Source organism: Corvus kubaryi, unplaced genomic scaffold (assembly GCF_017639235.1).
Source record: "Corvus kubaryi isolate FWS band 111438036 unplaced genomic scaffold, C.kubaryi_AGA036_p1.0 37398, whole genome shotgun sequence".
Taxonomy (NCBI): Eukaryota; Metazoa; Chordata; class Aves; order Passeriformes; family Corvidae; genus Corvus; species Corvus kubaryi.
Genome location: NW_024581137.1, coordinates 13,549,493 through 13,561,447, shown reverse-complemented (window position 1 = coordinate 13,561,447; position 11,955 = coordinate 13,549,493).

Sequence of the window (11,955 nt, the reverse complement as noted above, 5' to 3'; positions counted from 1 at the left end):
TACTTTTCCACTAAAAGTAATTCTTATCTCCGCTTTGTATTACCTTACAGTTCCTCTTTTTTTTTTCCCCCTAAAAATATCTAAACATGGAAAAAGCTTAGACTTCCTAAGAAGTTAGACTTCCTAAAATGGACATGTGTTTATGTCCATTACAAATCTTAACATTAGTCTGTCATTTGTAATTCTGGTGCACAAAACCGGAAATTGCCCACTGTCTGGCTGCTCTTGTGTTGTCCTCAGTCTTCCCAGCAGCTTGCCAGAATTTCCAAACAAGGACATCACCATCTAATCCCTTTGTAAGCTCTATAAACATTTGCTGGCCAGGCTAACATCACGTCTGTGAGACAACTAAGTTCAGTTTGCTCTGATTTGGAGCTGATGTGCCAAGAGACAGTCTGTATGACTTTCCTGCTGTGATAAGAGAGTAAGTGCTCCTCCTCCATAGGGTCCAGAGGGCTGCATGTGATGGACTGGCCATATTTGAGAGTCACTTTCTAGTAGATTTGGACATCTACTGTTGCATAAACAGTGTAGATAGTTGGATTAAGATATTTTAAATATACCCATATTAAATATAAATATAAATATATTAAGATATTTTAAATATACCCATATACTTGGTATGGGAAAGCATGCAGAAACAACCGCTTCAAATCGAAAAACATTGACTGTCTATACATATAATTTTATGGGGGGAACATCATCAACACAAAGTGAAGGATTTTCCATTGGCTTCATTGGGGAAGCACACAGCTTATGTGCTTCCTTACAGTGGCAGCAGTCCTAGTGGCTGTCGCTGATCAGCAGCAGTGGAGTCAGCCTCCATCACACATTTTGTCTAGGCATACCAGGATGCTATAGCAGTGTCTCAGGGGCTGGCAGAGTTGGTTAAAGAGTTGTTCCATGCATGTGACAGGTTGACCCTGGCTGAATGCTAGGTACCCAAAGCCACTCCATCAGCTGGGCAGGGGAGAGAAAATAGAGTGAAAGAAAAATCAGACTTGACTTGGGGAGATTAATTTTGTTTATTGCCAATCAAATGAGAGTAGGATTATGAGAAATAGACCCGAATCTTAAAAACACCTTCCCCCATCTCTCCCTCCTTCCCAGGCTCAACTTCACTCCCAGTTTTCTCTACCTTCTTCCCCCCTGAGTGGTACAGGAGGATGGGAAACAGGGGTTCCAGTTCAGCTCATCACGTGTTGTCTCTGCTGCTCCTTCCTCATCATGCTCTTCTCCTGCTCCACCGTGGGGTCCTTCCCATGCAAGACATTTCCACAAACTTCTCTAACATGAGTCCTGCCCATCGGGTGCAGTTCTTCATGAAGTGCTCCATCATGGGTCCCTTCCAGCTTCTCAGGAGCAGACTGTTCCAGTGTGGGTCCCTGCAGAGGTGCAAGTCCTGCCAGCAAACCTACTCCAGCATGGGCTCCTCTCTCCATGAATCCACAGATCCTGCCAGGAGCGTGTCCCAGCATGGGCTTCCTATGGGGGTTTCCTTCAGCCACATCCCTCTGTGGGCTGCAGGTGGATCTCTGCTCCGCCATGGACCTCCATGGGCTGCAGCGGCACAGCTGCCTCACCATAGTCTGCACCAGGGGCTGCAGAGGAAGCTCTGCTCTGGTGCCTGGAGCACCTGCTGCCCCTCCTTCTGCACTGACCTTGGTGTCTGCAGGGCTGTTTCTGTCACATGTTCTCGCTGTTCTCTCTGATGCTGTTCTGCAGGTTATCTTCCTTTTCCCCTTCTTTGCATTTGTTGTCCCAGAGGTGCTACTGCTGTCATTGAAGGACTCAGCCTTGGTCAGTGGTGGATCTGTGTTGGGACTGGCTGGCATTGCCTTCTAGCAACTTCTCAGAGAAGCCACTCCTGCTACCAAACCCTTGCCACACAAATCCAACACCTCTACCCCAAAACACCCTGACCCTCCGAGTACAGTTCAAATGGAGGTGCATCATCCTATGTGATGATATCTGAGCATCTAGGAGGTAAGGAAGCATCTTCTGACAGTGAATGCTGTTAAATAGGCACCCTGCTAAAATCAGACTTTTCCCCTCTGCAAAAAGTGAGTACCACAGGTGAAGAACTGTCACTCTAGTGACAAGAGTTTATCTGCTAAACATAAAAGTAACTTAATCTCCTTTGCTATGACCTTAACTGCCTCACCCTTGTTTTGAAGATGAAGAAAGAAGAAAAATTTGAAGAGTAAGAGACTCTTCCTTTCACGTATCTTTTAACCAAACTTTCGTTTGAAGTAGTTACCAGCTTTCACCACGGTGTACTTTTTTGAGAAGGTGAACACTCTTGTGATCCTGTCAATTTGTCCACATGTCTATTTTGGCTGTTGCAGCTGATGAACAATTCCCTAAGTCTGTCTTTTTATTGAAGACAAATAATTTCTTTTTAATTGTTCCATCCTGGGGTTTTTTCATTGCTTAAAACATTTCTGGGTTTCATCTTTTTGGTTATGCCTATATATTGGCAGTGACAGGAAGGACTTTTAGTCCGAATGTAGGCTAAATGTGAAAGGGTTTGTAAGCAAACCTACCCTCTCAGGCTGGAGGCAAGCAAGAGCAGCGCGTGTCATTTTACACTCTTCTTCCTCCCTGCTCTACGGTCATTTCCCGGAAAAGAACAAGAGTCAGCTGGGTCGGATTTGGGGGCCAGACTTACTGGATCAGCTTGACATGGTGTGCAAGCCTATGGATTGAAGCTCCCACGGGTTGAAAAATAATTGCTTCTGCAGTCAGTGTGCGCCTACACACAATGAAAGCTCCATCAAGAATGTCTAATTTGGCTTTCACCTCTCATTAGCTTAATGCAAAGTGCCCTGGTCCAGCTGGAAACAGTGTTGAAAATCATACAGCTTAATCCTCATTAACATTATTTGCCGCTTTTATGGTATTCTTCTGCAAGTCTTGAAGTGTGTTGTAGCAGCCATTTCACATGGGCCATGTACTGCATTTCACTGGTGAGCTTTGCTGACTGGGTGACCACAGTAATGTCGACACATTTCTGAGGAAAGGTGGGGATTAATCATCATGGACATGTGAATTTAACAAAAGAATACAGGAAAGAGGAAAAAACGGGATACAGTAAGAAAAACCAGGTATGTGCTGGTTAGTCAAAAACATTCCTATCATTTGTTTATGGGAAATACACCTTTCCTTTGAGTATGGAAATCATATCCTTTGCCTCGAAATGCCCTATAAATTATGCATAGCAAGTTGCCAGAAAACACTGAAATGCTATAAAGGGAAGCACATGAATTCTGAACTATACTGATTTTGAGGAGCAAACCTCCCACTTCAGCTTCCTTATCCCCCCATCCAGTGTGTGTAACAGCTAAATAAACACCTCAAAGACTGAGACAGTGTTGTCCCTACCAATTGTTGTCACTAAGAGATTCCACTCCCTACTTTTTTTCACCTAGAAAGAAATCATTAAAGTAATAATCATAAAGGCATGAGGGCATAGACCCTTATGGTCAGGCCAGGGAAAATTCTGATGAGAAAATATCCAATCACTTCACACTGAAAGAGAAACACAGGTGCTCTTTGTCCTAAGGAGACAAGGTTCACTTGAGTAATTTTTAGGATGGTGCTTTCTACTCTGCTCTGACCACCAGAACAAGCTTGGTGAATCCTGAACCGAGGGCTGTGTATTCAGTGCAGATGTCCATGAGGCAGGTGGTAGAAGAGCCAGTGCAGACTCAAAGAGAGCAATCAAAATGCAGTTAATCGTGCTTGAAACACAGCTGCTGTATGAGACAGTATTTGCTTTCACTGGGTAAACCAAAGCAGCTTTCAGCTGGCTGTGCAACACTCATCCAGCTGCCCAAAGAACATCAGACAAGTACCCATGCTGGTGAGAATTAGGGTGTTCCAGATGAATTTCCAAGTATTTCATCTCCTCTGTTAAGATCAGATCAGGCATCTGATTTATGACCTTATACCAGGGTTATGCCTGAAGACGTTACTTCACATGGAGAGCTTGAGCCTTGTCACTGTGCCAGCTCTGAGGATGAGCCTTGCTCCACAGAGCTTGGAAATGCACGAGCCAAAGGTGGGAGAAGCACATAGTGTGGAAGAGGATGTGTTAGAGGGAGCACAACCCAGGCTGCTGGTGCCTGTACACACCGGACAGGGGTGAGTGCAGCTACACATCACTGGGGGCTGATTTACTGGGGAAATTGCTGTGTGCTGGCTTCCCACTTCTGCTGCAGTTGAGAACAGCAATGATGCACAGCATCTGCTTTCCTGGGCTGGAAGATCAGCTCAGTATGGCAGGGAAATGGTAAAAAGTACAGCATCTCCTGCAAGAGCACAGGAAATAACGCATTTTTCAACCCTAGGAAATTTTTGGTGTATTTTTATCGCTATCTGAAGCTTACTGGAATATAATGAATGTGCTACCTCCTGAGGTAGGCATGGAAATGTGTAACAGCCTATTTATTTTTTGAGTTAGTTTTACTTACCATGCTTAATGGAAGTTATCGATTCCCCTTATACTGTAGCTGCATCACCCTAGCAGACTAATTAAGACAGAGCAGGTTAATATTAAGGAAAGATGCGAGAGCTTTTTATGTTTTCTCATCTCTGTTCAAGAGAACCAAAGACATTGTTTCCTCTGCTTCAATCCTAGCAGGAACATCCAGCCGTAGTAATACAGCACATCTGTCACAGCTTTTGTGGGATGCAGCTCCTCTCTGCTGTGCGTTGCAGCTGTGTGGAGAAGAAAGAGTTGAAGTCTCATGACTATCTCAACAAATATGGAAGGAAGGAGGTGGGGTTTTTATTGCCTGCCAGGTGTACAGCTCCACATGGTCTTTTATGTATTTGTGAAAATGTGAGCCATACGAGCATATTTCATTCCCTTGATAACTTCTTACAGCAATTCTTCTGCCAAAGCTATTCTTCTACTGAAGTGGTTCCACAGGCTAAGTCTGCCCCTGCACCCCTGACCAGGTCTGGTGAGTCACTTCTTGGGGGAAGCAAGTGACTCAGGAGGAGCAAGGGAGAGCAGCAAACATAAAGGCCAAGGTGCATTAGAGTCAGGACCCTTCTGATAAATGTAGGTATGTACTTAGATAATTATGTTATCAACATGATCAATGTTGTACTGACACTGGATCTAGTCCACTCCACCTTCTGGAGACAGGATTAAGTCCATGTCTGCAGGATAAAACAGAATTTTTGACAATAAAATATAATTATTTGCATTGCTATCCATATAGGATCAGAGGAAGTTTCCTGAGTTGAAGTGTATTTGGGAGCTACTCTATTACAGTGTTTATCAAGGATATACGCGATGCTAAATAAGCAAGACAACTCTGCATGATCTGTCATAACATATAAATTATTGATCATTCATTTAAAAAAAATGTGTCCAGCTATAATAATGATCCATGGAATATTTTGGATTCAACAAATCAAGTCTATAGACTGAAATTATGCAGCACATAATTTTGGTCAAAAGCTTAATTATTTCCAAGTTATTCATGGTGGTTAGATGAATTGTAGGAAACATAGTGCTTACAGCACTTGAATGCTGATTCTGATTAGTTTTTGAATATGAGTGATATTCAGTGATGCTTGAATGCAGGGCTTTGAGCCAAGGCTTGTTACCTGAAAATACACCCACAAAGCACCTCAATAGCTTATAGAATTTTTTCTCTTGCCAAAACATTTAAAATGTTCTTGTTGATATCTCTGAATTGACTTGGCAGGTCTGCACAGGGAGTGCAGAAACATTTGTTACTGCTTATTCAATGTTTTCACGCCACAAAACGAACAGCCCTGGAGCTGACTAGTCGCTCTCCCATCGATTAGTTACCGTGGGGCTTTTTCCTCGTCATAGCCTTGATGTGAAAATGATGAGACAATCAGACTTCTGCAAAGATTGCAACTTGTATGCTCAAGGTCTTATCTTGTCATCTTTTGCCCTTTGCCTGAGACGTCACAAGCGGGGCTGGATGGAGCAGCAGAGTGGAGAGGGATGCGAAAAGCTGCTCCCTGAGCCAGGGGGAGGTGGGGCACAGACTGCGAGCCAGCTCTGCCCCTGGCCAAACTTCTCATGCAGTAAGGCTCACTCATTCACCTAAAGAAGACGAGTGGGATTTATCCCCAGGCATGCTTCAATAAACAGATAGCTTGTAATTTTCCCGTGAAACTGGGTGTGAAGAATGTGGTGCTGTTACAGTAGAATGGGAGAAAAAGTGCTCCCCCCCCACTAGGTTTTCATATATCCTGGATATAAAGTTACCATTTTCTTCTTGATCACAGTTTAAAGGGGATTTACTCAGGAAGGGAGACAAGCAGGACTTCATGAGGGGCTGCTTTCCCCACTTCTGCTTTGCACTATGCCAAATGCAGGGGAAGAAAAAAAAACATACCAGCAGGCCAGAGTGGCTGTTTGGCTGGTTTGTATCCATCTGCTCCCAAATGGTGGTCAGGGGTGGTTCAGCAAAAAAAATTTATTGCCTTCCCCCATGAGACACTGTGGCCAGAAAGGAGTAACTTGCTTGCATAGGAAGGGAGTGCTCATCACATATCACACAGACAGGCAAAGGAGACAGCAGAGAGAGCCTCAAGGCTCAGGCATTTCTGAGCTGCTGGGAAGAAACCCAATTTTTTGTCAGGGGGAATTCATATTTCATCATCTTTATCGGTCGCTAAGTGAAACCCTAACAGGCCAGCTTAACAGCAGGAACATTCCTCGTCATGTAAGCTCTGGTTATTTATTGCATACTGTATGGATCTCTGTCACTTGGTATAGACATCTCTGGTACAGATGTTCAAGCTCTGATAACCAAAGTTATAAATATTATGTGTGGTAAATAACTTGTAGAATAGAATACCACTACCAAATGGCACATACGCCTGTATGTGTACTCAGCAGAGACAGCCTGAGACATGTAAGGGACTCCAAGGGGAAACCAGCCCTTCCCCATGGCTCCCACACTGGCACCTATGAAATAGGTCTCTTCTATATGGGAACTATTAGTGATGTGCCTGAACTATCAGCTATTTTGGTAAAGACATGGTAAAGCTGAAAAGAGCTTGAGACATTGAAGTTTCCTCCTTGAGTTGTGCGCAGGGATTAGCATTCCCATGCCTTCATAAAGGCCTATGGCTTTTGTTATGAAAGTGAACCAGGTGCCTACTGCATGATATTCTGCCTTTAAAGGGGTTTTGTTACTGAAATGATCCAATACACAAAGACACTGATTGTGCCTGGCACTCACCATCTTCCCATCATGGATTTATAAAGCTCCCAAGCAGGGAGCTTGCATCCCAAGATTTTCTGTTGTCACTCATACCTAGTCCTATTCTGGAAAAATATTTGCCATCTCATATGGGCATGGAAGAAAAAGGACTAGGTCAGGGATTAAAGACAGTTGTGGACTTGAATGAGATTTAGTGGTGCTCTTATAGGTTCAATTGCAGCATGTTGTCCAGGAAACCAAAGCTAAACTTCTTATTCCACATGTAAAACTGCTAAGACTTTCCTGGAAGTGTTTAATGAGAAAGAAGTGAGAATATGCTGAAGTTATTTTAAGTTATACAGAATGTATCAAAAAAAAAAGTGAGATTCTACCCAACAGGATAACGTGAAGTGTTAAAGTTTTGTTTTAACCAAAGTCTACAGTTAGATCCAGTTAGATCCAGTTAGATCCAGTTAGATGCAGTTAGGTCCAGTCACCAAAGCCAGCAGAAACTTTTTGTAGAACCTGGTAACATACAGGCCTGGGGTGAGGTTTAGCTCTATTTTTGTGCCTACAGCTTATCTACTGCTCTTTTGCATACTGACTTCTAAATGCAAGCTGTTGTACTTCTGCCACAGAGATGATACATTCACAGATCCCAAAGCTCATATATTAAAGACCAAAACTCAAGTGAAAGGCACGTACTAGAGGATCAGCATTTCTCAGAAGATAGTTGCCGGACGTTGCCTGTGGACATCATAAAAATACCACAGGATCTGCAAATCAGAATGTATTTACCTGGCACATATGCTGACTTTTCCAACACCAAATAGCGCTTCCAGCAAGAAGAACTTCTCCCTAGGATTTCAGAGGTGAACTTCAAAAAACATCTACTTTACACTAAAACAACTTATCATCCTTAGGAGAAGCACAGACTTGGTGAAAAATTGCTTTACAAATGTCCAGTTTATCGGACAAGGAGAACATGCTGGCAACAGCAAGCAATGTAAGGTCCTTCTGCCTTAAAAGGCTCAACATCTTTTTCAACTTCTTTTTCTTTCCTGATCCCTGCCTGTGCATTCAAGCTCAGCAGACAGCACCAAGCGTTCTCAAATGAGCCCCTACAGACTGAGCCTGCTATCTCTTTCTCTAGCAAAGCTGTATATGAAACAGGAGGAGAGAGGGAGCATATTCTTTAGGACACTGCATCTGTATCATGAATTAATTGTGAAAGTCAGTTGGCTCTCACTCCACATTTAGCAAAACACAAATTCATATTTTCCATTTCAGAGAAATACTTTGAGAAAAGTAGGTGCAGAACATCTCCATTTAATTTCTTAACAGGACATAGCATCAGCCTTTAGTGTATGCTTTAAACGCTGTTATTTTCCTTGCTTGATTTCATTTGACTCTTCCTTTGTGCTGTCAAATATTCCTGCTGTCCTACACAGGTGAAGTCAGCTGGACGCAAATGTCACTGCTGCAGAGATCTGCACAAATCTATTCCCTGCTGGAACATCAAGCCCTCTGTCAGCTTTTTACGTCAGGGGAATTCACATTCATGGAAGAGAGCAGGGACAGATCCTGGCATGATATTTTTACCTATCCCCTGCTCAGGTGCTTAAACTTTCTTGACTTCAAATTCCGCACATTTGACTCTGTAACACATTCAAAACAGAGGCCTATGGTGCAGGTTTGTAGGGACAAACAGGGAACTGACTCACCTTTGCTGTCCCCTCCTTCCCAGCATTATGCAGCAAATGTAGAAGAACTCCCTGGATTTAGAGCTGGGATGCAAACTCAGCTGAAAATCCTAAGGAGTCTCCCTAAACCTTAGCCGCTCTGGAGCATTTGGTACATGGATGCTAATTGCCTCCTGAAATATTCTTGAATATCTTCGTGCTGTCAGATGACTTTTTTTGGAGCTACGCAAGATGGTGCAGCTTACAGCATCCTTCATGCTGCCAGCGGCACCTCCCGATCCCGCCGTGATTCCTTACACGCTGTCCCCAGGATATCGGTGAGGCCAGCAGGCTCCTTGGAAGCGAACAAGACTGTAGGGGAGATTCAAACTGATTCCTTTGGTGAATGCCACATTCACTGTGTGGAGGCTGAATGGCCCTTGGGTTATTTCAGCAGAGCAATAACTTAGACAAAGTGATGGTTAGTTCATTTTGGAGAGAAACTATGTGAAATGGTAAGCCAGTTTCTCATTTCTCAATAGACATATGTTCCTTTGCAGATATCTTATACAGGTAGCACGAACTAATGCCGGACCTGCCAAGGCTCAACACAGTTCCTTGCACAGAGGAATTGTGCTTCTTTAATAAAAGACCCCAGTGAATATATGAAAATATAACTGCACAGAAAGAAAATCATCATCATCATCATTCAAGGAAACAGCTCTGGACTGTGGGAGGTACATATAGTATCATACATGTCATTTAATGGAATATATAATTTTCACCCATTATAGATTGGGAATGGCACTTTCTGGTTAAGATTGTCTAATGCTTCCCTCTCTAAAATGGTTTTTGATTGTTTGTAAGCCTATCATACCCCTGGTGCTGAAATTTTTCATGATATTTAATTCATCCTGAATTCCTTGAGTACATTCTAGCTAAATTGATTTAACTGATTCGATAAACTCATAATTTTATTGCTGGTAAAAAAATATGGAAAGCCTTTTTTTTTTCAAAAAAACTCTGCTGTTCATATGCTTTGGAGCATGAACTAGAATAGAATGGGAGTGGTTTGTCTGTGTAGGGTTTTCCAAAATTTCTGGCAGTCTGAAAGCTCTTTGCCTTCTATTGCTGATGTCATGTAGTTTTCAGGTGTCCCAGTTTGCTGAGCCAATAAGCTTAAGGCAACAAGCTCTCAAGGAGATGTGAGAAAGGGAACAAGAAGGCAACATGCTCTAGAGGTGATGTGAGACAGGGAACAAGGCAGGAGACAGGGCAGTGCTGTTGTAAGTCAAGGTAAGTCAAGGTAATGCGCTCTCAGGCTAAAGCAGCAGAACCGACATTTTTGATAAAAGTTTGTCTTATCTGAAGATTTCACCGAACCAGATCATAAAGCAAATACCAGAGACAACCGCAGGAGGAGATCCGCAGCTTTGTCTGTAGAATAGTCCTGGCATGGAAGTCATGGAGCTTTGCCTGTCCTGTTGGGAAAACACCTGGAGGATGACGTGCTGGGACTTCCAAGATACCCATCCCTTCTTCCCTCTGCATTCAACATCTGCTCCAGGAAAAAGGTCTCAGGAGCTCGGAGACCACCACTGTGTATTTGCACCTATCAAAAGCTGCAGGTTACATGCTGAGAAGTAGAAGAATTTTAATTTATTTTTGCCGCACGCTCGTGAATCCCCAAAGCACACAATGTTTCTGCTATCACACTGCTGAGAATCAAACCGGCTCACCAGGCTGCTGCAAGCTTCACTTGCAGCCACATGTACATGCACCTTCTCTAGAGAGTGTATTTGCCATTCATCATCTAACCTTTACATGGATCGAAGCTCGCTTTATTTTGTGTAATTCTTCTTCCAACCAACATTTTAATCAGTCAAGTTTTCAAAAACCATGTCTGTTAAAAAGGGTCACTAGTGCTGTGCACAAGGGCAGACAGAAGAAAAACAATGAACAACAAGATGTCCCCGATGCACTTAAAAATGCCCCCAGATTTTTCAGTTTGTTCTCCAGTTTTGTTTACTTTACTATTGTTAAGAAGAATAAGCAAAGTTTCTTTGTCATCATTCTTTTGTCCCTGAGACACACAGTTATTATCAATATTTTCCACAGTTGAACAAATAATTAAAAATGAATAATTTATACAATTAAGGCAGTCTTTGCTCCCATTTATTTAATAACTGCCAGAGGATCATAAATTTCTTTTGCATTTATTCCTTAGTTAAGTTTATTTGCTACAGCTTAATGATCCTACTGCTCTGTAGATTGAATGTTAATTTTAAGTAATTATTCACATTCATTAATATGCACATTGTTTTCTTGTGGCTGGTCAAATAAATCAAATTATGTCATTTTTATCTGCTGGTTGAATACATCTGCAGTCACTTCCAGTACAAACATTCATAAACATGAATGCAATGCTTGTTTGTTGGGCACACGAACTTTGAGAATTCTCTTCTGAGTTTATTTGAACTTGGAAACCATGATTTCCTCCATATTTGCAAGCAAATGAGCACAAAAGGTGTGGCAGCACATCTACACCAAATGTATTTGAAATTCAAATGGCTATTAACTTGTGGCTTGATTATTTGTACATCTTTCTCCAGTCCTTCAAGTGCAACTGGTGCATTCAGGCCTCTGCATTAGACTGCTATAGAAAAGACACTATTCCTTCCAGGTTCTGACATCTTCCTTTCTCTAATGCATTCCCAGCAGATAAACAGCACTCTTTTATACTTCTGACAGGCATTTAAGAGTTTCTTTATCCAGTTCACAGCGGTAATGAGAAATAAAAATTACTTTCCTGGTACTGCGTCACAATGACCTTCTTTAATGTGAGCTTTTCTTTTGATTTCAGTGGCAGATGGATCCTGGCTTCTTTCAGTAGATGGTTACTTTGCTCAGAAAAATTGTAATTTCTTTAGCAGCATCATGCAGCTTTTATCAGAGGAGAATCATACTGACCTTCCAGGGTCTCTGCTGTCTTCAAGAGAAAGTTGCTTTTTCATGTTCTATCAGTTCTCAATAAAACCCCTTCTCATCATGGCCCAAAGCTCCTGGTA